The sequence below is a fragment of the Sciurus carolinensis genome, chromosome 7 (genome assembly GCF_902686445.1).
Source record: "Sciurus carolinensis chromosome 7, mSciCar1.2, whole genome shotgun sequence".
NCBI classification, from domain to species: domain Eukaryota; kingdom Metazoa; phylum Chordata; class Mammalia; order Rodentia; family Sciuridae; genus Sciurus; species Sciurus carolinensis.
The window spans coordinates 74,296,979-74,323,970 of record NC_062219.1 but is presented as its reverse complement, the minus strand read 5'-3'; positions in this window follow the sequence as shown (position 1 = coordinate 74,323,970).

Genomic DNA, 26,992 nt, shown 5'->3' with positions numbered 1-26,992 from the left:
TGGGAGGTTTGAGCTTTACCATTTGTTCACAAGTCTGGGAAGCAGTTACATATGAGCACAGAAAAGCCCATTGTGGATTGTGATTTTGGGAACAGTTAATGTCTGGTGCTCTCAACTATCTCTTTGTCATAAGTGCTCAGTTGGATCTGGAAACAGCAGAGGAGGTCGAGGGAACAGGTGGCCACTTTATCTCTGTAATTTGGCAAAGGCAGTGGATTCTACTAGTGAAGAGACCCTTATTATTCATTTAGGTTTTTTAGCCTAACCACCATTTTGTCCTCAGTTTAATGGAACAAATGAATCAACTGCTGCTTCTTTTGAACTATTACTGGGAAGATCCTTATTGAAAATATACTGGGTGTGTGGTTGTAGCTCAGTGGTAAGAGCGCTTGCCTAGTATGTGTGAGGCACTAGGTTCATTCCTCAGCACCACATAAAAATAAATAAATAAAATAAAATAATTTTGTCCATGTACAACTAAAAAAATTTTTTAAACTGCTCAAATTACTTTTCCAGCTTCACTGAGGTATAATTTACAAATAAAAATTTTATATGTTTGAGATATGCAATGTGATAGTTTGATACGCATCTATATTGTGAAATGACTATCACTGTCAGTCAAGCTAATGTATTTATCACCTCACATAGTTAACATTTATTTATTTATTTTGTGTGTGTGGTGGGAACATTTAAGTTCTGTTCTCTCTGAAAATTTCAAGTATATAATACAGTACTACTAGGTGTAGTCACCCTGCTGTACATTAAACCTACAAAACTTATTCAACTTATAATTGAAAGTTTATACCTTTTGATATACTCAAATTATTTATTCCAGGATGGCATATTAATTTATGGATGATATTAAAAAATAGTCTTTATCTTACTCTATGCATCGTCAATCTGTTCATTCATAAATGTGTTCACTTAAGAACTATTTATTGAGAGCTTACTTATGTGTCCTATTAGGTGTTCTATGCTATGAGATTACAGCAGAGAACACGTGAAGATTTAACCCACAGGAACCTTGAAATGCACAGATCATAAACAAAAGTCATTGAGTGATAGTCTTGTCTAACTCCTTATTTTACAAATAGGGATCTGAGACTGCTTGTCCTTGGGGAATAAATTGTAGTTATGTCCACATTTAGGTGGGCAGTAAGTGGGATGGGATGTGGAACCTAGCCAGTAACAAAGGACAGGAGTAAAACAGTGTTTGAAGAACCATTCCCTTTAGACAGAGTCAAGTTTAGAACAAGGAGGTGGCAAATCCTCTTACCTGAGATGCAATGACATCTCTTTTCAAAACAGAAGGAGTGAACTGTATATTGATGCTAATATTCATGTTTAAATGACACTTCAATACATCTCTTAAATGGTTACTAGAAATCTAGCTAAGTGCTTTGACCTATATTATCTTATTTAATCCATCAACCATCCTATGGAATTATGATTATTTTACAGATGGTGCAACTGAGTCTAAGAAACTCTAAGTCATCTATAGATGAGTCATAGAGCAGTGCCTCAGAGGCAGTTCACTTTGTGCCATTTGCTCTTCATCAAATGGCACAGTACTCCTACCATAGAGGCGTGGATTAATTCATTTACTTGAAAGTTCTTGAGGGTCTTATGGGCTTGGCACTGTGCTAAGTACTATGACAACATAGATTTAAAAAACAACAGAACTTGGCCTTTCAATAAACTGATAATTATAATGTGACAACTGTGTGGCATAGGTATGCCTGTGGTGTATTCAAAGGAGGCAGTCAGAGAAAATATCCAGGAGGAAGTGGAGCCTAAAGTGGGATTATTGCTGAGAAGAAAGTAGCCAGATAAAGAATGAGAGAGTGCAGGGTGTCCTGGGCAGTGTGCAGATGCACAGGGTACTGAGTGAACACAGTGCAGTTGGGAAGCTGAGTCAGGCAGTGGTGGGGAACCCAGGTCACAAAGCAGATCCATGCAGATTCTATTGCCAGTGAATAAACTGCTGGAGACAGTGCTTTCAAATTAGTTTAATGTCCTGAAAGGCTTTATTTTTCTCAAAGATTTAGTTTCATGGCAACATAGTAGTCTTCAACTCAGAGTTTGAGATGAGCCATTTTCTGGTTCCTCTATTATCTCTCAGATTGTCTGATTGATAAGATTCCCCAGGAAGATCAGACAACCTCATGCTAAAATCATCACCAATAGTTTCCAGAGCCTTGGATCCCATCCTGGAGCTTCTCTGATCTTGTGGAAGGTTTTGTTTTAGAGATGCAGGAAAGAAGACCAAACCCTCTATGAAGTGGCAGCAAGCTGATTTCTAAGGAGATGATGATCAAATGACTTGTTGAAACATGTTCTGAAAGCAACATTTGTATGTTTGATGTTTTCTATTATTTACCAAGGCCAATTCCTTCAGGACTCACAGTATCCAAATGTACTCTGAAATATGCACAATTGCACATGTCAAAACTTCCAGAGCTGCAGGGATGCTGAATCCTTATATCGCCCAGGTGGAGAAGCCAGTCTGAAAGCTGACTTTGCCTGCATCCAAAAATACCTTCAGACTTAGTCAATCTCTCTTTTTTTATTCCCACCAAATATTGGCATTATACTTCTAATGCAGGTTGAATATCCCTTCTCCAAAATATTTGGGATGAGAAGTGCGTGAGATTTTGTTTTTTTCTGATTTTGGAATATTTGCATATATATAATGAGATTCCTTGGGGGATGAGACCCAAGTCTAAGCATGAAATTAATTTGTGTTTCTTTGGAAGAAACCAGGAAATATAATACATAGAAGGGGAAGAAGTGTAGATAGGCGACCAATAAGGACAGCAGATAGATTGAAAGTTTATTTGGAGAATAAGAGCTCTTGACCATGTCTGTGGGTTGAGGGTGTGGGTCCAGGGGAGGAGAGATTGAAATGCCAAGAGGAGAGCAGGGTGTAATGTTTGCAGGGTGGAAGGGGCAATATGTGGATGTAGTAGGATGGGCCATGGATAGGAATAGGACTGCCTCTTCCTCTATAACAAGAAAGATGAGAATAGTTGATAAAGGAGATGAAGTTACATCAAGAACTTGCAGAGAATTTTGACAAATATTTTCAAGTAATGATTTCTACCAGTATTTAAATGTAGAGTTTAGTGCTTTGAATTTTCAGCACTTATCACTGAGATATAAATGCAGACCCAAGTTTAAGCAGCTCAATTTCTCAGCACAAGTTCCAGTCTTGAAATGAGAATGATCTCCTTTTATGAAGCTCTGCAAACAGGAGATTTGTAAAAGAAGAAGCAAAGGACATTGCAGAATAAATTCCAGGGTGTAAGAAGGGGCAGAATCACAGTAAGAGTTTTTTTTTTTCTTCCTTTCAGGAGGCACCTTGGTTTATCAGACTGTAGCAGCTGGCCCCTAGAGGGCTTTGAATGCCAGGGACTCACTGACCTTGAGTATTCTCAAGAAGACACGGCAAGGAAAAAATTGGTGCCTTCCCAAGAAGTAATCTCAGCAATGGACTGAAGTTGTTAAATGGAACTTTTAAAAATTTCTGGTGTGGATGGTAAAATCATTATTGGAGGCCATCAGAGAGCTCCATGACTCACTGTTTAATGATTTCCAGCAGGATTACAAAGGATTTAAAAGTAAGCTTGAAGCTATTGAGAACAAATAGTGTGCCAAGAATATCAGAGTGGTTTGGGTTTTGGACTCTATGAAAACTGCATTGTTAATTTAGGGAAAAAAACCCCTATGAACTAGATTTCTGAGGCTCTATAAGTTTGTTGTTTTCCTGATGATATTTGTCTTGCCTCAGCAAGATATTTGACATTCAAAAAAATGCTAAGCAGAGAGAGGTAGCCCTTTAAAATCTTGTTGAGCAGATCATCTAAGGAGAGTTTGGCAGAATAAAGCAAATGCTTGTAGTTTAGGGTGAGTTGTTCACTAGATGGTGGGGTGTGGGTGGGAAGAAACAGGAATGGTGGCTGGTCCCCTCAAACCCTAGAAGTGTTAGTTTTTTTTTTTTTTTTGAAAAAAGGGACATAATTATTTCCCTCACTTTGCAGCTTCTCCCATGAAGAAATAATGTTTGTTTTTGTCCTACCCCTTAAATTTGTTGGAAATTGTGATTTATGTTGGTCAATAGAATGCAAGGGAAGAGAATTAGGCTAGATTTGAGTTTCAGCTTCCTTGCTCACTTTGGCTCTTCCTCTTGGAACCCTGTTTAGCCACCTAAATACACATCTAGGCTAACCCCCTTGGTGATGGTCCAGATAACCCTATGGCTTTGGCTGACAGAAACAGAGCTGCCTAGCTAAGAAGCAGCATGAGAACACTCAAACAGAACAGAAGAATAACCTGAGCCTGGTCCAGACGGCTGACCAGAGTCCACAGGACTGAGAACTAAATAAATGGCTATTTTTTTAGGTCACTAAAATTTGAAACGGTTGTTATACCATGAAAGCTAATGGATATAAACCTTTGAGCTCAGGAAGGAGTTGGGAAGGAGTACAGAGAAAGAGATTGGGAAAACAAGCCATAATTAATTATGCTCTGATATAAACATAGGAGCAAGATTAAAATAAAAAAAAAGAATTGAATAGCAAGTCCCAAAGCTGCCAGCCTCCACCTTCTAGTATTAGTACCCTGCTTTTCTCCAACACACACCAGCTGTATTCTGTTTAATCGATCTGACTCTTCAGTTGGGCTCGTGGTTGGCTTTGTCTTAGAATTACCTAAAACAAAAGAGAAAAAGCTGCTGTCTTAAGCCATCTTTTCTCTGAATGATTTTCTGAAATTTACAGTCAAATTATAACTCCGTAAGAGGAGGGTGGCTCAGTGGCCTAGGCAGTGCTAACTGTTGTTCAATTATTCATCAATATTTATTTGGGAGATTTCAGTTTTTCTTAGTCTCCTATTAGAGACTCAATTTACGTCACTGAAATCCTTCTGAAGCAATTCATGCTTATTCCAAAAAAACAGACTTTCTCATCCCACGCCCCTTTTTTTCCTGCTCAGTATGACTTATAAAAAGTCATTAAGACTTCTGGAAGTTTAACTCCCATTTTTCATTGGTAACCAGGAACTTTTATAAGAGACTGCCCTGTTGTGAAGTGTTTTTCTACTACTCTATCAGTCAAGGGTTCTGAAGGCTCCACCCAAGAACAGGGCTCCCTGCTCTTTTGAAATCCTGATTAGTGGCTATTGTGGGAGATGGAAGCTCTGGGGAGCCTTTCATCCCAGGGCCTCAAAGCCCCAAGAAAGTCCCTGGCATTCTAGAGCTGCACTGGTATTTTGAAAGCACTGTGCCACCATTAATTGGTTAAGCTATAACAAGGCTCTGGGAGTTAGAAAAGTTTTTGCTCCACTTTTTTTTTTTTTCATTTAAAGATGTTTGTTAAGAAAGATGAAGGGGAACATCTGCTTCTCAGAAAGAGCTAATGTGGCCAGAGACAGAGAGGGTAGAAAGAGTGCGAGGCAGCCTGGGTTGAGTCCTGACCACTCCTCACCAGCTATATAACTTACCCTCTCCAGCATTTGGATTCTTGATGTGTAAGTGGAGACAATAATTAAACTTCAGAGAGTTGTGTGAGATTTAAAAAATGAGATTATGTACATGTGTAAAAATTAATGGTATCTAATGAATGCATAATAATGGCACTGTCTGTCATTATGAGGAATGATAGAAGGCTCTTGGGTCATCTGTTAAGGCACAATGCTGTTTTCTGTTGTTCTTAGGAGAGTTTTCTAGTTCTAGGGGAGTTCACATTGTGCCCCCTTCAATTTCCTCAATCCCATCCAAAACTCTGATTAATCATCCTCCTTCTCTGCTTTTGGTATGGAGGTTCTTCTTTCTCTTTCTGGTCAAGGAAGCCTCCCTTCATCACTGATTCAGGCAATTCATTATCATGGTGCCCATTGGTTCTCTTTGTTTCTACTTCAACTGTGACCAGGCCTCTGACTTCCAAACTCAAATAGTGAAGAAATCCTTTTTCCCATTTTGGAGGTCACTCTTACCACTATCAGCATCCAGTTTGTCTGCCCCTGTGCTGACAAGTTGTGCAATGTTGGCCTAACTTTCCTATAGCACAGAAAAATGATGATGTCTGTAGTCAAACTGGGTACAGATGAGGCTACTTATGGATGGAGCTTGTCCAGCTTCCCTGAATACTGAGTACTGTCCAGGGCATGTGTATAATACGGGCTGGGAAGCTGTGTATTGGTAATGTGAGTTGCTTCCTATAATAGATTTTTATTCATCACTGTGCAAGAATTAGTGATATAATGATGGACAGAACTCATTCCCTGCCTTCAAAGAGCTGTATTCCCTTGGTACATGAGTTAACACGGCAATGCCTAGGGGGCAAAATAGAGTAGAAAGAAATTTGTCTCCCTGGAATGGGTTAAATCTGGCTAACCCATTTGCTAACTGATGAGCAAGTTATGGAACTTCTCTTTTAGTTTCTTATTTTGTAAAATGGAGGTCATAAATCTCCCTGAAGGCTTGCAGGTAGGGGAGGGGAGTAAATTAATGAGAAAATGTTAGCTTTTTTTCCCTATTTATGAATAGGGACATTTATCTGCAAGTGGCCAGTTGGGTTCTTTCCAACATACCTGAACACATTCTGAAGGCCTATTACAATTTTCATACTGACTGTATTAGACTATAATACAGAGAAATATTGTGTTTACCAACCAATATTATAGATTGTTCTCCTTGTTCACTTATTAAATAATTACTATATCATCACTACGTGTCTAAATAAAAGTCCTCAGCTTTGAGGATGTCTTGTTTCAGAGACTCCATTAGGCTCAGAGTAGAGGCTGTAGTGACCAGGTGGTCAGCTGGATGACCAAGATCTATGACTCAGGAATTTTGCTTTCTAGTGGAAAATTCCCTTTTCTTCATGTGTTCACAAATCTTGACGTGATGCTATATTTTACAGGAGATGCAAGAATAAATTAGATACAACTCTATATTTCTGTGATTTGAGAACCTGAATAAAGCTAGGAAGTTAACCAATTTTACTTTGATGAATTAAGTCAACAGTATCACGTTCTCTAGTAGTATGGAGGGTGTACTTTTGGGGTACAGTGCAGGTTAAAAATGAATAATATTATACATTTAGAATTATCCTAAATATTTCCCTGAATTTTTAAAGAAAAGATCTGACTTCCAGTTTCAATGAACAGATATCTCTCCAAGGGCTTGGTATTCTTACTGTTCATCTGTTTCTCTATCTCTCTGCACACACAGACATAAACACAGATGCACTTGAGCCACTGGTAAAGGTCATGTAAAAAAGTTTGCAATGAGTAGAAAAATACATGTGTTTTGTTTTTTAGTCTACTATTTTGAAGGCCAGTTATTTAAAAGAAGGCCACTGCTTTGTTTAAAGAGTCCAAGAAGTTTTGTATTTTACTCAAGATCTGTGTTGAACAAATCCTCTTTCTATTTTGTTCAAGGTAGAGATTTTATTTATAGTAATGATTTGCCTGAACTCAGATAGAACTAGTACAAATGTAAGTATTTAACTTATGTGTTGTTCTTACCTTAGTACAAGTATTAATTGGCATTTGCTCTTTATATATAACAATTTGAGATTTTCTGTAATTTTCACATTCCAATAAGATGACTATATAACTTATCTGAGAGAAATAAAGTGATCTTTGGTTTCTTATTCTCCCAGATGAAGTATAATATCAAGAGACCAGGAACTATAGATCTAATCTTTTTTTATGAAGTAAAGATTCAAATGAGACAATTTCTAATTTATAACAAGGGAACTAAAATTTACCTAGGGAATAATACGCTCTTTTTCTCTTCTTAAAATGTGGACAAAATTGGGGCTGAGGTTATGACTCAGCGGTAGAGTACTTACCTTGCATTTGTGAGGCATTGGGTTCGATTCTCAGCACCACATATAAATAAATGAATAAAATAAAAGTCCATCAACAACTAAGAAAATGTGGACAAAATAATTAAATGAGTTAATACTTAAAACACTTTAAACAATATCTGACGAGTAGCAAATATTCAATAAATATTAGCTATTTATTATTATTATTATGAGAAAGTATTTTCAAAAGTACAAATCTTTTTAATTCTTGATCTACTTTATGCTACTACAACAGAAATCCTTGGACTGGGCAGTTTATGAAAAGTGCCAAAGATTTATTTCTCTTAGTTCTGGAGGTTAAAAAGCCCAACATGGAGGGGTGGCGTCTGGTGAAGGTTTCTTGCTATGTTATAACATGAGAGAAGGCAGAAGGACAGACAAGAGTGTGTGCATGCAAGCAAGAGATCAAATCATAGCCTCGAGTCCTTTAATAATTAGCATTAATCTGCCCCCATGACCCAAACACTCCCCATCAGATCCCATCTCCCAATACTATTGCATTGGGGATTAAGCTTGCTGCATAAGAACTTTGGGGGATACATTCAACTTATGCATTATATAAATAAAAGATACTATTCTACAGAAAACTGCTATTGAAGAAAGGTCTTGAACATTTCATAATTTATAAATTATACATTTTTCTAATATTTTATAATGTGAAATTACAATCATTTTGATCACATTTGAAAAGGAGGTATTTAGTTCCTTGATTGGTTTCTAAGGATCAACATCAAATTATTGAACAAATGACTAGAAATACTATAAGAAATATGTTTGAAACATTTGATAATATTATAGATGATGCTTCATGTCAAAGCACAGTTGATAATATATATGGTGCTTCATACCAAATCACATCAAAAAATTAAGTCTTCTTGTCCTACTGAGACATCTCTTGTTTTTGGATATCCTTCTACATTAGCCAGAGGTCAAGTGTGCTAAGAGAAGCCATTTCTTTGACCCATACTAAGGTTTGGAACCACAAAGGAAAAAAAAATAAACACCCAATATCAAAAAATTTCAATTATATTTAAGTGTGTAAGATTTTCCCCTGTATGTCATAAAGCACAATTCTTGGATTTAGAAAAAAAAAATTCCAGAAAATTGAGGCAGTTTGGTATTTTGTGTGGGGTGTATGTGTGTGTTCAATGTGTGGCAGATGGGTGAACTGAGGCTATGTAGAGGGATGGCACTCATGAATTTCATACTACAACACATAACATTTGACAGACTAGAAAGTATTATTGTGCATAAATTAAGGCATTTGTGAAAAGGAAAAATGCCACAATTCCAGCAAACACAAGTACAACATTAATACTGAGAACTTCTAATTAACTTCAGGGAACCAAGAATTTCTTGTTGGGGGATAAAAGTTGTTTAAAATAACTTTGATTTTCAGCAATGGAAACCCAAATTGTACAAAATTCTTCTTTGCCATATTGTGTCAATCATGTTATCACATCAAAGGCCAGGTTCTTCTTTGGGCCTTCTCTTGGCTGCTCTCAGTTCCTTCCCTTATTTTTTCTTTCCTTTAGAGGACATATCTTTGGATGTTAATGTAGCCAACAAAAGCACAAGGAAAGGGCACCAGAAAGGGAAGAGAAGAGAAAAAAGTGAGCTAAATACTTTCTTTAAACTTAGGCTTTGGGGACATGGTTCTGCCAGCTCCCCAAAAGGAGAAAGTTCAGCTTAGAGAAAGGTGAAAGTTCAACAGGTATTGTGATTACATCTGTTCCATTGAGATATGAATCACCCTTAGACCCCATCATCTCCTCAGGGAACTTTGCGTAGATATTTTTAGTGGATTAAGCAAGGAGTTGTGATTGCTCAAACCCTGGTGTGAATAAAAGTGAAACTTCCTGGGGATTTCTGTAGTGCAGGCAAGTGGAACTTAAAGGACCTCAAGGAGTTGCTTCACTCTAAGGTTCTATGAGTCTTGGGGTTTCAAGTCTGAGTCAGCACTTCCTGAATTCTGTATCCCACGTAGGGCATCTGCAAGTGACTTCTAGTCCCATGGGCCATGAAGTAGTCATGCTACCTTGGTGAGTCTCCCTGCTTTCTAACTGTAAAATGAAGATCTTAGATTGGGGTAGTACTTTACCAGCTCCCACATTCTTGTGATTCCATGAAGTATGAGTTCTACCATCTTATCTGATGAAGGGAGCCACACTTAAACAGAAGACTCTTTTCTGATATTCAAGGGAATTCTTGAAAGATAATCCCTCCTTAGCTCAGATTGGCAGTAAATACTAAAAATAGAGAATAGGTTTTTTTCTCTGCTAAGTGCACTTTGGTTCCTGGTTCTTAAGACAATCTCATCAATCTCTTCCTTATAATTTTAGAACTTTGAGTGTTCTTCAACGTATGTTACCAGCTCTCATTCTCATCTTTTAATTGTGGTATTGTGTACTTTTTGAGAACAAAAAATAGTGGAAATATGTACAATGTATGGATAGGAAGTGGTTTCCTTAGCAACGGTTCCAGTAAGAAAAATACATCAAAGGACGTGGGTTTTCCCCTTCTTTCATTACCCCCAAATCTAATCTCTGGCCTATACTGAATCTTCCCTTTTGTATTGTAGGATGATGAAATATATAATCCATGCACTCTCTTGGGAATCTGATGTAATTTGGAGGGTGGATCAGGATTCTATACATGCACGTAACCCAAGGAGACTTCACTGCTTTTTAGGTGCTACATAGAAGCACAGGCATTTACCTGGCCTGTTTCTTCTTTGGAACTGTTCAGAAATCTGAACAACCTGTAAAAGCTGTTTTCCTTTGCCTTTCCTGGATTTCCATACCCTCATGCCTATTTCTTTTTAATGTTGTTTCAAAATGCAAACACCCCAAACCACAGAAATCACAATGTGTAAATGTGGAGGGAAATCAGATGTTTACTAGAAGTCATAGGACTAGGAGAGGGAATGAATCTTATTGTTATTCTGTAAAGTAGAAGCTAACCCCTGAGTTGCCCCCTTTTATCTCTTTTTCAGGCAAAGCCTTTGCACTATTAGATAGCCATGGGAAGCCTCTTCTTTTTTAACTTTTTATTTTCCAGGGCTGGAGAGAAGACTTACATCGACTTGCCAGAGTTATCTGGTAAGTCTTAATAAGGATCCAATAACATAATGTTCTGCTATGACTTGGCATTGCCTGTGTTTTCAATCTTCTTAAAATTAATTTAGTAAGAAACCAGGAGAGTTCTCAAGAACTTTGATTCTGCTGGTGAAGATTCCTATCTAATTGCTTCAGGAATGGGAGCAATGTAGACTGAGAAAAGCATATTTCTGGTCTTTTCTAGCCAGTTGTCTACCAAATAATATTGATGTTTTTCTTCATTTTACCCATATGAACTGCATTAGAGATAAGTCATGAAATAACTTTAATGGCATTTCCTCAGTCATTATTTTCTTTCCAGATGTCATTGCTAATGAACTGCACATGACCTCCTTCCTTCAGGAGGAGGGTGCTTCCTGCCACCATCCCTCTGCTTCTGGGCAGAAGGAAGGTACCCTTGGTCTTCACCGATCATGTGTGTTTCTTCAGTCCAGGGAGCTAGGTGTTTGATCCCTTCCCCACTCCTATTTAGAGTGTTCTGTATTTTTAACAATAGTGAAACCACAGTGGCCTCAAAGCAGCAAGAGAAACAAGTTGGAACCTGAATGATATGACTCTGAGTTTATGATGTGGAGGAGAAATGGATCAGGTGATCCAGCAGTTCAATGTCAAACAGAAACCATATAAAGACAATTTCCCACCTTGGGTCCCAGGAACACCTAGAGCTTGGGGCCTGGTGAGAGGAGGCCAGGGTGGTGGAAGATGGTGTCCCATGATGGAGGCTGTGAGTAGAAATGAGAAGTGTGATCTCAAGACTGTTCTGGATAGTCTTTTCACCAAATATCACTGCCACTTGACCATGATTTACTGGTATCTGACAGACTATAAGTTCCATGGAATTTGCACAAACAAGTATTTACAATGAAGCCCGGTCTTCAACATCGATACCGAGGAATTAAATTTCCTATATTGCAATGGGAATTGAACAAAGGCCCATCACAGGAGTGCAGAAGAGAAGAATCAACTGGCCTTTGTTTCTTCAGTATAACTCCAGATTCCACATTTTCAAAATGTGCTTATTCAAGCTTTTATAAATATCATCACATCAAGTAAAAGAAAAAAAAAATGGTGGGGCGGGGATACCCAATTGGATTTTTCTTTGGTTCTGAGTTGAATTTTCCCACAGCCTAACAAGAGATCTAGTTGTGCAGAAATGAATTAGTAAGGGAAATTGGAGCGTGTGTTTAAATAGATGTATGATGTTTTTTGGGCTCTCAGAAAATAAGCAGCTTCTCCAGTCCACCTGTTCACGTTCTTATTCCTTTTTTCTGTTTGATGTGTTACTCCCCCTGTTCCTCAATCCTTGGCATATAGTCTGAAGAAGAAATGCTTTTTCCATAGTTATTCTGTTTGCTGCTATTTCTCTGAGATTGGCAGGTAGTTTGAATTTTATTTTGGGCTATACCTTAATGAAAAATATGTCTACTCCTGTTTCTTTCCCAAGATACATTTTTCCCCATTTCTCTTTCCCTCTTCCTTGCTTCATCTTATGTTCTCCAGGTCAAATTTTCTCTTTCCCCTCAGTTTCCCTTTACTTAATCATCTAATCTGTGGGGAAGATGATTTGCTTTGTAAAATAGTATATAAGTTGGTTTCTAACATCCAAGAATCCCTTTCCCTGTCCATTTTGACTTTAAGAGGATTCAAATAAGATGATTCCAGATCAAAAGTTGAGTCTAATTTAACTATCTATCAACATAGACAACAGAGAACTTTCCCAGACTGCACCAATTGCTTGTTCTTTTCTGTCTTCAATATTTGTACTGACAAGGAATTTTTAGACCTCTGTTCTGAATTAGTTCAAGAACAAGAAGAGTTTCTGTCCCCATCCCTCCACTGAAAGGGTCTTGTTTAGATTGCCTGATGACTCCTATTTTGCCAGATTCTATGGTCACTTTTGTGTCCTCCTCTTTGTTGACTTCTCTCCAGTGTTGCCTCAACTGTCTTCTTTTCTTTTTGTCTATCTTTCTTTTTTTTTTGGCAGCTGTCTTTTTCTCCTGACTGACTGTGCTCCCTTCTTTATTTCCAATGCCGGTGCCCCAGAGTGAGGCCTCTACACTTCTCCATCCAAGTTCTCTCTTTTGAGAGCTCATCCTTAAATATCATTTGTATCCTAAAGACTTCTAAGTATAAATGACAAGTCTTGATCTGTTTCCTAAGATCCAGATTTTTAACAGGAAGAGATCAGTTGTTCAGACATCTCCACTTGACACAGATTACCCAAATTCAACCACAACCAACCAAAATTGAGCTCCATTCCCACTGCCACTCACCTCCCCAATAGGCTTCTCTCTTAGCCTCTCTAGTTTCAGGAAGTGACATCACCTTCCATCCACTGAGTTGCTCATTCCAAGTCCACCTTCACCTCTATCCCATTACCACTCAGCTCTACCTCTAAAACAAGCTGGAAATCCATTTGCTTTTTCTTTGGCATCCTCACTGCTGTCACCCTTGTCCAGGCAACTATCTTTTATTGTCTGCATGCTTGTAATCATTTCCAAAGAAATCCCCCTGTTTCTACTCTTGTCCTCCTTGTGGTACTCTCCTTTCCCACAGTACCCAGAATAATTTCCAAAAATGTAAATCAGATTACATCATTCTTTTTCTTAACAACCTTCATGTTGTCCCCTATGCCTGCACCCCCACCCTCAGAAAACCCTCTTTGCATTCTCTAGTACTTTATTTCCACTGTGATCTTGGCCTCCCCAAAAGCTTAAGCCTCTTTATATTGTCTGGTTATTTCCTCTGGCAAATTAAGAACAACAACAAAAATTGTTTATCTGCAAACCTTTAAAATATTTATTATATGTGGTTAGAAAGCTTCCTAGGAAATTCCCCCTCCCTCCTTTTTTAAGCATCAAAGACTGAAACTTCAGGGGCCAGTGGTGTTGTTAAGTTTCCTATGATCTGATAAAGGCTACTGAAGGGGGCTGGGAAAAATAGTATAGACTTGGGCAGAAAGAGATAGGCTAGTGGAAAAGTAAAACACAGTGGGAGGTAGATGATTAAAAGAAGCACACAGAATAAATTTTCCCTTGCTTTCTAATTCATATTATAGTAAAAATTTATAAATTGAGTTGCTAGAGAAAAAGGAGTAATAAAATGATATTAATTAGCATCATATTAATAATTATACCATTTCTCCCTGAATTTATATAATCTTTCTGCAAAGAGCTAAAAATGGTTTAAAAAGCTCTAATGGTATTATATTATTGGGCAATGTGTCTCTAATAGACATTAATTATATGGTATTAAACCAATCCATAGAGCTCTCTGAAGGTACAATAGGCTAATAAAACACCAGAAACCTAATTGCTACTCTAAGAATTTAGAAATGAAATAGTTTAGTGTTGGGAAACTTTTTTAATAGAAAGAAATATGTACAAAACATTTGCTGTAATGTGGTTTTTCAGAGTAAGGAAAATTAAAAAAATCAATAAAAACAAAAGAATTACTCAGACCTTGTTACACAGATATCGCTGGTAAATCTTATTTCCCAGCACCTCTTATTGTGTGGTTTTCAGAGCCATTTATAAGTCAGCCACTAGAGAGCAAACTTCTTCTTTTTATCAGGGCTGTAGTTTTATTTTATTTTTTTTTTTAAATACACACCACATATATATCTGCACTCTCACAATACCACATTATCTCAGACTGTAAAATTTGATAATATAGCTTCTAGGTGCCTGGGGCGGTGGGTGTGGGGGATGGAAGTGGGGGCATTTTAAGGCCCTTTATATTAAAATCGTAAGAAAGAACAAGATAAGATGTTGTAATGTCGAACCACCTTCCTGGAGTGAAAATGAAACCTTCTGTTAATGGAGCATAAAGTCTTATGTTTCATCTCATGTAATAAAATATGATAGGCATTGTTTGATCTGACAGGCATCTTGGGCCTTTTTCCAGGCTAGAGTCTCCAGAGAGCTCAAAGAATTGATACTGTTTCCAGGTGAAACGTGGATAAATTACATTGTCAGCTACCTCTGCTGCTTTCAGAACCAGGGGCTCCAGCCAGGCAAAAGAAACCTGCCAGTTCAAGAACATTCTCATCTATTGGACTAACCCCCACTCTAACATCCCTTCAGAAGGTTCGTATGACACCCAAGACATCAATATGCAGGCAGATCAATCTGCTAATTGAAGCCAGGGAACAGAAGAGAGGATGCAAGGAACAGCAGGGTTTTACTGAGTGTAGAAATCCCAATTTACCAGGCCCCAGAGTGTATTTCCTAGCCTGCTTTTTTGCCAAGATTGAGAGATATTCAACAGAGTCAAATCACTTTCTCTTCTGGTGGTCTCTTAGTAATTGACCCCACACACACAACCCTAGGGACTCATGGCTGAACAAAGTTATTGAAATCAAATTTTATTTCTCTTGTCTGGACTTTGGAATATTTGAAACCTTATAGTATAGAATTTGGACTTTTTGAGTATTTTAAAAAATAATACTTACCAGCTGTAGGTAGATAATAAAAGATATCCAAGAAGGAACCTTTAAAATCTCCCAAGGGAATACTCCCCAAGGTTTAATGATTATTCTAGTAAAGTTATTTTTCTTATGTTGAATTGATTCACGTGAAACTGTCAATAATTGAACAATTCAGCTTATAAAAAAATGGCCATTTCATGGGTTTAACCTAATATTTTATGCTACAAGTTCTTCTGTAGGGTGGTTTCATATGGACGTTGTTCAGCATTTCCTAATCATTCAGCAATCATTGTGTGTCTGCTAAGTGTTCATCACAATGCCAATGCACTTGACAAAGATATATACTGAATGTTTACTCCCTGCACAGTGCTTCAGTGAGCACTGTAGCAAACATTAAGATCAGCCAGATGAGGTCTTCTCTTTACGGAGCTTATGTTCTAGTGAGACAAGCTAAAATTAATTACTTGCTGTAAGAAGCAGACCATGTTACTCTCTTGAGTAAAAGTGCTTTGGGAATATGAAAGAGGATGAGACTCTGTCCTGACTGGGAAACCCCTGGAAGATTTATTACCAGGGTGGCACTTGCATGGAGGGACTGATACTTCCATGGAAGAACTGGTAATGTAACTTAGGTAGGAACACTTATCCTGGAGCCAGACTGTCACTCAACTGGGCCACATATTCAACTTTTCTGCATAGTAGTGTCCTCATCTGTAAAATGTAGATAAATAGCATCTTTCAATGTTCTACTATGGACTTTGAATGTGACTGTTTCCACAGGTCCATTGGCGAGTCCAACCAAATTCTTTATTGACACATTAAGGAACCCTCAAGGAAAAAATTTGAGTTAAATTTGCAGGGGCAAGACTAGCAAACCTGGCTCAACCCTGAAGCTCCAGGGAGTAACAGGAGTTAAGGCAAATATCTGTTACATAGGATGCTTTTCCTATGCCCTGATTCCTGCAATGTGTGTGGGTGTTTTAAGCAAGTGGAGGAAACCTTGAAAGAGCTATTTTTACTTCAATATCTCTAAGACCCCAGGACCCTGGCAGAATTGCTTTCATAGTCCTTAAAAAACCATAACCCAGGACAGGGATCAGCAGTACTCTCACCTGCATGTCTCTAGGGCTTCTGCTGCATAGCAGAGTTATCTGGTGGAGACTCACCCATGGAAAACAGCAACCTCGTTCACATCGGATAGGATTATTCCTGGGGCACATGGAGACAGCTCCTGTGAATGTACAGAAGTTCTGTGTGGGTGGGAGGTCTCTGCAGAAGGAGCCTACAACAGCAGGCAGGGTGAAAGCCAGCAGAAGAAATGCTGTATGATCCAAGACAACCCAATTTGGATTTTTCAGACTTCTGTAACCTGGGACACATGTTACATGTGAATTCTGATTGCAATTCAGCCATTTTCATTATAATTGAAATTCAGAAAAGTTCTTAAAAATTCTGTGCCTAGGAATACAATGTATCTTATACTGAATGGTTAAAAAGAATCAACCCAAGTAATATACTATAATTACATTTTTTTCTTGAGCTAATAATTATTATTTTCTTTTGTTTAAATTGTTTTGACATGTAAGTCTTTCTACCTTCTAACAATGCTGTAAAATGACTATACAATTTTCCACTTGGTCAAATACAATTTAGATTAAAATTGTCATTGGCTTGTTATCCAGTGATAACTATTTTTGATGTATTTTATTATTTCCATCCAACTTTTAAACTAACAAAAGACAGAAATCATTTGAATTTGTTAACTTTGGTAAATTTGTTTAAATATGCATTTTTTTACACTTTGTGTGTGTGTGTGTGTGTGTGTGTGTGTGTGTGTGCATGTGTGTGTGTGTACATGTGTTTCTGGGAATCGAATCCAAGGCCTATGTACCCTGACAAGTGCTGTACCACTGAGGTATATTCCCAGCCTTAAATAGCAATATTTGTTATAAAGATTTTATCAACTTTTGTTCTCCATTTTTCTTTTAACTTTAAATTTTGAATGTTTTCTGATATCATTATTCTTGAAAATATTATTTATTTATTTATTTACTTATTTTTAGTACTAGGTATTGAACCCAGGAGTGCTTAATCACTGAGTCATGTCTCTAACCCTATTTTTAATTTTTTTAAAATTTTGAGATAGGGTCTTACTAAGTTGCTTAGGGCCTCCCTAAGTGACTGAGGCTGGGTTTGAAAAAAAATATTATTTAATGTGCATATTTCCTTATCGGTTGCCATAATTTTAAAATCATTTTTGTTTTAATTAAGGTGTAGTGTGCATATATGTAGGTATTCTATAATGTGAAATAGTACTAAATGGCATAAAACAGAATAATCCTTTCTCCACTTGCTCTCTCCTGCTTTGCCCTTACACAAGAGGAACAACTTGCAATTCTTATGTAGCAACTTCTTTGGTTGCTTTATATTCTTTGATATTTAAAAATAATTTTAATATGCTATCATTTCCTCTTTACCAAGTTTAGTACGTATAGGCAGGACTTTGTTTACTTTAACCCTCCCTTATCTTTTTTGAATCTTACTGATGTAATTATATTTTAATTTTTAGCTAAATACCTATTTAGCATTTTCATGATCACTACTATGTGAATATTGTTCACTGTTGACCTAGGTAATATACTAGGATTGTGTTTTCTTTTTTGTGTATTTTTTTCTTGGAATTAATAATTGCCATTTTCATTTGCTTAAATTTCTTTGACACATAAATGATCATTCTACCCTCTAATAGCTCTTTAGAATGGCTCTCTATATCATTCTCCACACAGTCAAATCTGGCATATAACTTATCATTTCTATTTTATTCTGTAAAATTTATTTTGAAGGCCTCTGATCTCCAGCTCCATTCTGAATTGTTCTCCCTAGGTCAGGTGTCTCTAGGTTTGTTTTGTTGTTAGTGATGAGCTGCTGTCTTTGAAACACACACACACACACATGCACACACACACACACAGTCATCTCTGTACATATGCAGGTTCTGCATCTAACATGCAACCAACTATGGGTCAAAAATATTTGAAAAAAAATTGGGTCTATACTGGTCATATGCAGTCTTCCCCCCCCCCATCATTATTCCCTAAACAATACAGTGTAACAGCTACTTACATAGTATTTTGTTAGGTATTATGAGTAATATAGAGATGATTTAAAGTACATGGGAGGCTGTACATAGGCCACATGGAAATTCTATGCCATTTTATATGAGGCACTTGAGCATCTATGGATTTTGGTATCTGTGGGAGGTGTTGAAACCAATCCCTTGCAGATATTGAAGGATGACTGTACCTCTAATATTTGTGTAATTTGGGTTTGTAAAACATCTTTTTCTATAATAAACTAGAATTACATTATGAGAAATGAGGAAAAACAAAAAATTTAAAAAGTTAACATAGAATAAATAAAAAGAAGGTATCATTTCCTTCTTACACCTCTGGCAGTTATTGTTCACTCAGGCAGGAGACCATCATTCTAGGTATATCCATAATGATCTCCTTGAGACTTTTGCTGCAAATCTAGGAGTTCCTTTTGTCACTGTCTTGTATTGAGCCTTGTTTTTTAGATTCCATGGTTCCTCCTTAGTTCTTTCCCTCATTTGGATGAGGAAAAGTAGTTTCCTAAGAAAAGGTGCAAGGCAGGCAAATTCCTGATATTACCTTTCTATAAAGTCTTTTTAATTTCAAAGGACTAAAAATACAAGTCACATTCTGGGAGGAAATATCTACAAAACACATATCTGATAAAAGACTTCATCCAAGATACACAAAGAACTCTTAACACTCAGCATTTAGAAAGCAAACAACCCAATAAAAAATAGGCAAAATGTCTGATCAGCCACCCCATGAATGAAAGAAGATATACAGATGTCAAGTAAGCATAAAAGCTCAACATGATATGTCATTAAGCAATTGAAAATTTAACAACAACAAATACCACTACATATAGATTAGAACCTCTAAAATTCCAAACACTGACAACACCAAATGCTGTCAAGGAAGAGAAGCACCAGGATCTCTTATTCATTGCTGGGGAGAATGCAAAGTAGCACAGCCACATTGAAAGACAATACAGCAGATTTTTATAAAACTAAACATAGTCTGACCATATAATCCAGCACTCATGCTCCTTGATATTTATCAAAATGAAATGAAGATTTATGTTCACATAAAAATGTGCATATGAATATTTCCAGAGACTTTATTCATAATTGCTGAAACATGGAAGCAATCAAGATGTTTTCAATAGGTGAATGAATAAATATACTGTGGAACATCCACAAAATGGAATTTGGTAGTAAAAAAAAAAGTGAACTTTCTTTTGAAAAGACATGGAGAAACATAAGTGCATATTGCTAGTTTTAAAAAAAGATAGTTTGAAAATTCTAAATATTGTATGATTCCAACTATATGATATTCTGGAAAACGTGGAACTATTTTTCAGAGACTAGAGATCAGTGATTGTAAAGGGTTCCAGCACAGGGGCAGGGAAAGAGTGGTAAATAAGTGGAGAACAGGGGATTTTTAGGCAGAAAACTGTTCTATATAATACATGATGGCACAAACATGTACATTTGCCAAAGTTCATAGAATAGTACAACAAAAGAGTGAAGCCTGATGTAAACTACGGACTTTAGTTAACACTAATGTACCAGCCTTCATTCATCAATTGAAATGAACACATCAAACTACCATAAGATATTAATAATTGTGTGTTGGGAGGTGAGAAAGTCTGAAGGAAAGGGTTATATGGGAGGTCTATGCAATTTCTGCTTAATTTTTCTGAAAATCTAACTGCTTTAAAAAATCACTCCATTAATTTTTAAAAAGTATTTTATCTTCACATTGTATGAAAATTTGGGAAGACAATTCCAGACTAAAAGCAATTTTTACTCAGAATTTTAAATTTTGCTCCATTGCCTTCTAAATTTCAGTGTTGCTAATAGAGATCTCGTGCCATCAGTAGAATCTGTTCTCTCTCTAGCCATTGATTAGAAATTTTCAAAATCTATGTCCTTTCTTCCTTCCTTCCTTCCTCCCTCCTTTCCTTCTCTCTCTCTCTCTCTCTCTCTCTCTCTCTCTCTCTCTCTCTCTCTTTCTCTCTCTCTCTCTCTCTCTCCCTCTCTCTTTCTTTTCTTTCTTTTTGGCAGTACTTGGACCCAGGACCTCACACATGCTGGGCAAGTGCTCTATCACTGAGATACATCCCAGTCCTTTACAAAATTTTATTGAGACAGGGTTTTGCTAAGTTACCCAGGGCATTACCCATGGCCTCATATTTGCTATTCTTCTGCCTCAGCCTCCCAAGTAGATGGAACTGTAGGTGTGTGCCACCATACTGGGCCAAAATCTCTCTTTTCAATGTTTTGAACATGCATAATGATGGATATTTTTCTTTCATTAATTTCATTTGCTTTTAACTCTGGAGACTCATGTTCCAATAGTCAGAGGAAACTTTAATTTTTCTTTGATAACTTCTATTGTTTTCTATCTTCTCTCATATTCATCTAGACCTCTCATTGACTGTCTTTTTTAATGTCAATCCCTCTTTCTCTCTCTCCCTCTCTTTCGTTGTTTAATTCCTTGTTCTTCCCCAGAACTTATTTTTCTGTCTTCTTACTGTATTTTCATTTTTGCTATCTGAAGCTATTAATTGTAGTATCTTTGAAATTATCTTCTATGTTCATTGTCTCAGGTTCCTATAATGCCCCACCCCCAACACACATACAATGCCCAGTTTTTATTTTGGTCTTTCATGTTGAAAGTTTTCCTCAAATTTTTGATAATTCTTGTCTGTCCATTTATAGTTAAGAATTGAGTGCTATAAAGCCCATTGGAAGCTTTCTGTGCATATGCAAAGCTGGTTGATGTGGAATAACTGATTAGCATAAAACTTTTTAATTGATACATTGGTCTCACCTGGTTCATGGCTTCTGCTTGAGATTTAAGACTGGCTAAATGTGCTGTGGAGTTAGCATGGAAAAGGCTGGAATTGCAACATCCAGAATGCAGATTTTTCCTTGGTCTCTCTGTTCTCAGTACTGCATATCTAGCCTCCTCTCTGTCTGAATCCTTATATTTGTAGACTTTCTGGTTCAATTTCTCCAGATACTCTAGGGTAAAGGATGGGTAGTTTTCTCACCACACAGAGTAGGAATGAAAGTTGCTGTTTGTACATATTTACTCATGAATCTTCATCTTCAGCTAATTGAAGTTTCTGTGACACACTTGTCCTTCAAGGTGACTTTAATGCATATTTTGAGTTCCTTCAAGATTCTGTAGACCAAATCAGCATTTTATTAATGTCAGTTATTTCAGTGCTGTTATTACTGATTGCCATATGCGCCATAGGTTTTTTGATTTGATCTTTTCTCTCTCTGTCAATTACTATGATCCTATTTTCAATTTTTCATCTAACAGGCGAAGAAGAGTTATTGTGGTAGGTAGAAAAAAGTCCCCAAATATTCGTGTCCAATCCCTGGAATCTGTGAATTGTTATCTCATTTGAAAAAAGGGTCTTTGTAAATGTGATTAAATAAAGGATTTTGAGATTAGGAGATTAACCTGGATTATCTGGACGTTGTTCCAGGTATCCTTGTACGAGAGATACAAAGAAGACAGGAAGAGGAGGAGCATTGTGATCACGGAGACAGAGACGGAATGGTGCAAATGAGCTAAGGAATCCCTGAAGCCACAAGAAGTGGGAGGAGCAGCGCCCGGTCTGGCTTCTCCCCTACCTTCCTAAGAGGGAGGATGGCCCCACCAACCTTGATCATGTGCTTCTGGCTTCCAGAATTGGGAGAGAATATAATCCTGTTGTTTTAAGTCACCCTGTGTGTTGTAATTTGTTCCAGGGCATTAGGACATGAATACAAATTATCTTCTGACTTTAGTAAAGATGGGATTTGTGTTTCAGTTTTTTGTTCTCTTGGTTTTTATAAAAAGAGAGCATTTAATGTCTGTTTTGAAATTGGAAGTAATATGTCATAATTTAATTTTTCAAACATTTTCAAACATTTTGTTGCTCCTAGTCTTTACTGTGATGAGTCACAGTGAACATTCCAGTGGCACAGGACTTAAAAAAATGGACCCGTTATTTGTATTTATTATTCAGTGGTCTCCTGTTTATATCCATTGAGTTTCTGATTATTTAACAGAAGGTAAACTATAAATTAACAAATTAAAGGGTACTAATTTTGGATTTTGATGTCTACTGATAAAATGCTCATGTGAAAGTGTTCTGAAAAGCCTATTTATTTTTCCACAAGAGGTATGAGAGAATGCCAGTTTCAACCCAGGCTCACCAGTGAGTATCATTAAAATAATCACTAATATAATACATAAGAACATTTATTTTTAATTCAAATTTCCTTAAGTGATACTAAGCATTTGCACATGTACTTATCATTTGTATTTCTTTATCTATGTATAGATTGCTTACATCCTTTGCCCATTATTTGATCAAGATTTTAATATATCCTCTTATTGATTTGTAAATAAGGGACATAAATGGTTTTGTCTATTAATCTCAAGACTTCTCTTTATTATTTACCTTTGAAACTTTTTATGCTATATCAGCTTTCTGTTTCTGTGACAAAATTCCTGAGAAAAGCAGCTTAAAGGAGGAAAGATTTATTGTGGCTCACAGATCCAGAGGTTTCAGTCCATAGTTGCTTGGCTCTGCTGTATGAAACTGTGGTAAGGCAGAAAATCACGGCAGCATTGGAGGAGGAGGCTGGTGGAGCAAAACAGCTCACCTCATGGCAGCCAGAAAGCAGAGAGAGGAGGAAGGGACCAGGGATAAGATACACACTTCCAGAGCAAGCCCTTGGTGACTGACTTCCTCCAACTTAGTCCCACCACCTGCGATTTCCACCACCTCCCAATAGTTCATTCAATTATGAACCAATCAATGAACTAATCCACTGAAGAGATCAGAACCTTTATACAATCACTTCCCTGATGCCCCACCTCTGATCATTGATGCAATGGGGACCAAGTCTTCAACACATCAGTCTTTAGGGTATCACAGAAGTTTAGTATTTTTATCTCGCCAAATCTATTGATATTTCTCTTTGTGACTTTCTTCCCTCATTTTATCCTTAGAAAGTCTTTCTCTAAATAAGGATAGAATTTTTTAAAATGATATGAATGTTTACTTCTGGAGTTTATTTTAGTGTGAGATCTGGTGTGGCATTCTAATTTCACTTTATAATCACCAATTGTCCTAAACTACTTATGAAGTCTTCTTTTCCCCACAAATTTATGTCACTGTTCCTACCTCTAGTCCATTCTACATTTCACAACCAGATAGACCCTCTTAAAGTACTTGACAATTATTTTCCCATTAAAGAAATCATTGGCATTTAAAAATTTTTACTTGTTCTTTTTTAGATATACATGACAGTAGAATATATTTTGACATATTATACATACATGGAGTATAACTTACTGTAATTAAGATCCCGTTTTTGTGTTTGTACATGATGTGGAGTTTCACTGGTCATGTACTCATATATGAACATAGGAAAGTTATGTCTGATTCATTCTACTGTCTTTCCTATTCCTATGCCCCCTCCCTTCCCTTCATTCCCCTTTGTCTAATCCAATGCACTTCTTTTCTTTCCTTCCCATTTATTGTGTGTTAGCATCTGTATATCAGAGAGAACATTTGGACTTTGTTTTTTGGAATTGACTTATTTCACTTAGTATGATAGTCTCCAGATCCATCCATTTACTGTAAAAAGTCATAAAGTCATTCTTTTCTATGACTGAGTAATATTCCCTGTGTATATATGCCACATTCTATTTATCCATTTGTCTGTTGAAGGGCGCCTAGGTTGGTTCCATAGCTTGGCTATTGTGAATTGAGCTGCTATAAACATTGATGTGACTTCAACACTGTAGTACGCTGATTTTAAGTCTTTTGGGTATATACAGAGGAATGGGATATCTGGGTCAAATGGTGGTTTCATTTTAGGTTTTCTGAGGAATCTCCTTACTGCTTTCCAGAGTGGTTGAACCAATCTGCAGTCCTACCAGTAATGTGTGAGTGTACCTTTTCCCCCATATCCTTGCTATCATTTATCATTACTTGTATTCTTGATAACTGATAAGTGAGATGGAATCTCAGGGTAGTTTTAGTTTGCATTTTTCTAATTGCTAGAGACGTTGACATTTCTTAATGTGTAAAAGATCCATATTTCTTTTCTGTTCAATGACCCCTACCTACTCTTCAGTCTTATGACCACTCCTCTGACTAATTTATATAAACGTGCAGCTTTGATTACACGTCCTACAAACACAGTTTTCATATTTCCACCTCAATTCCTTTTTAAGCAATTTCGCTCCCCAGAGTGTCATTCTTTTCTTCTTTCTGCGTGCAAATTATATCAGTTTTTAAGATGATTGCAAAACAAAATTGGGTGGCCCTACCACTCCATATTTGCTGTCTACCTGGAGTTTGGTTTGGCTGTTGAAACTGATGCTGCTTCACACTCACCAAAAGGATATGAGAAAGTTTATTACTTACATAACAAGGTTTTGTGTGGAGAGCAAGCCAGGCTCCCAAGCAGGTCCAAAAATATCCTGAGAGAGCAGGGGCAGGGGACCAGTCAGCTTATACTATGATTAGGGAGTGTGGTTTGGTTTAGGGTTACCAAAGGGGCTGGGGTTTGTGGAGCTTGAATTTACTGCCAGCACCAAAGGAGAGAGCACCCATGTTTCTTATTAGTTTTCCTAGATGTGGGGCAGGAAGGGTTTGGGAGTGAGGAAGCTGAGAGTAACCAGCGATCCATCATAGAAAATAGAGTTGGTCTGTTTATTATAGACAATCCATCCAAATCCCCCTGACCTCCCTAATCCTCAGTTATCATTCTTTATTCTGAATTCCCAGCTTCTAGCATTGACTCTTTCATACTGCTATTTAACTTTTCCTACATTTGACTTATCAAAAGAAATTTAATTACTTTAGAGTCATGCCTCTGAGGGAAGAGCCAAGTTTTATAGGTTCCAAAGCTTATGAAGTTGGGAGTATGGATCTCTATGAAAAAACAAAAAGACCTGCAAAGGGCTGTACTCATGAGGGACTCTAAAGATTTAGCTTCATTAGCTTTATGGTAAATTTTTTGCATTTCTCTTCTGCACTTAACATTTTTTAAGAAAACTTACATGCTGTGAAGTTTACTTTTATTGATTGTAATTCAACGAGTTTTTACACAAGCATACATAGATTCTTATAGCCCTTGTGATTGATGAACAAGGTCTAGAGCAAGTACACACAGTAAAGAAGCACTTCTGTTGCCCCTGCTTGTCCAGACGTCTGTATTTTCTTGTATCCTTTGACCTCTCCACTAGATGCAAACACCTTGAAAACAGCGCTTTGCCCAGTGTGGTGGGGCACGCCTGAGCTGAGTCAGGATCACAAGTTTGAGGACACTCTGGGTAACTTAGTGAGATCCTCTTTCAAAATAACAAATAAAAAAGGGCTGAGGGCTCAATGGAAGAGTGCCCCAGCACTACAAAAAATCAAAAAACAAAACAAGACAAAGGACAACAAAACCCCAGCAGCTTTCTTTTACTCTATTTCTTAGGCACAGAGCATTCTATAGGCAATGGCCATCTGGTAAGAGTTTGTTGTTGATACCAATAATGAGAAAGATGACACTTTGCTTTATGGTAAGAATGGGATTCCTAGTGATGAACAAAGATGTTAGTATATTCTCTGATAAAGATTAGATAGGAAGCCTTCCATTAAAATAAGTCAGATGACACAAAATTTTAAAAATAGCCATGTTTTTGTTTAAGACCCTCGGTGATGAAGTTTGTATAATTCAACTAGTTTTCCATCCCTTACTTTGTTTGACATTTGGCTTAATTGGAATGGCATAATGCCTTGACCATGTCAAGACTTAATAAATTCTTGGTCATTTAAAGTAATGGACTCACTGCCTGAATCACAAGTCACCATGGCCAAACTCCAAGCTACATTCTTCAGAAAATAAACCTTTTCAAGTTGAGAAAAGAAAATGTCTTTTGCTGAGATATCAATTGAGGTACTAAAGAACTCCTTTGTAATTTCAATGCCCCAGGATCCAAAATAATTCTGTATAGTACAGATGAGATCCGTTTTGACTAAGCTCATCAGAAACGGATGTACATCTGAGTTACTGTTTTGACAGAATCACCACTACCAGACCTTAAATTTTCACTTAATCTGAAACTGAAAATGGCTTTCCAAACAGGGAAAGGAGGAAGCAGAATGCTCTTCTCACTTCCATAAAGCCTGATGATGAATTGTTTTCAAATAGCACTGTGTACCTGACCTTCAGCAGGAAATAATTGTGCCTCCGCTTGTTCATTGCAGAGCAAGAGAAGGGTCACACGACTGGGTGTTCCAGATAAAAGTCCAATTAATCTCAAAATACTTCACAGAGTAAAGGGAAGGAGCTAAGAAGGCATAAACTTTAGTTCCCAAGTGCATCTTCTTTTCCAGTGATTAATTGTATTCACTGAACAGTGTTAATTCAGCCTGAGAGGAAGGGGGGAGTTTGGTTCCTC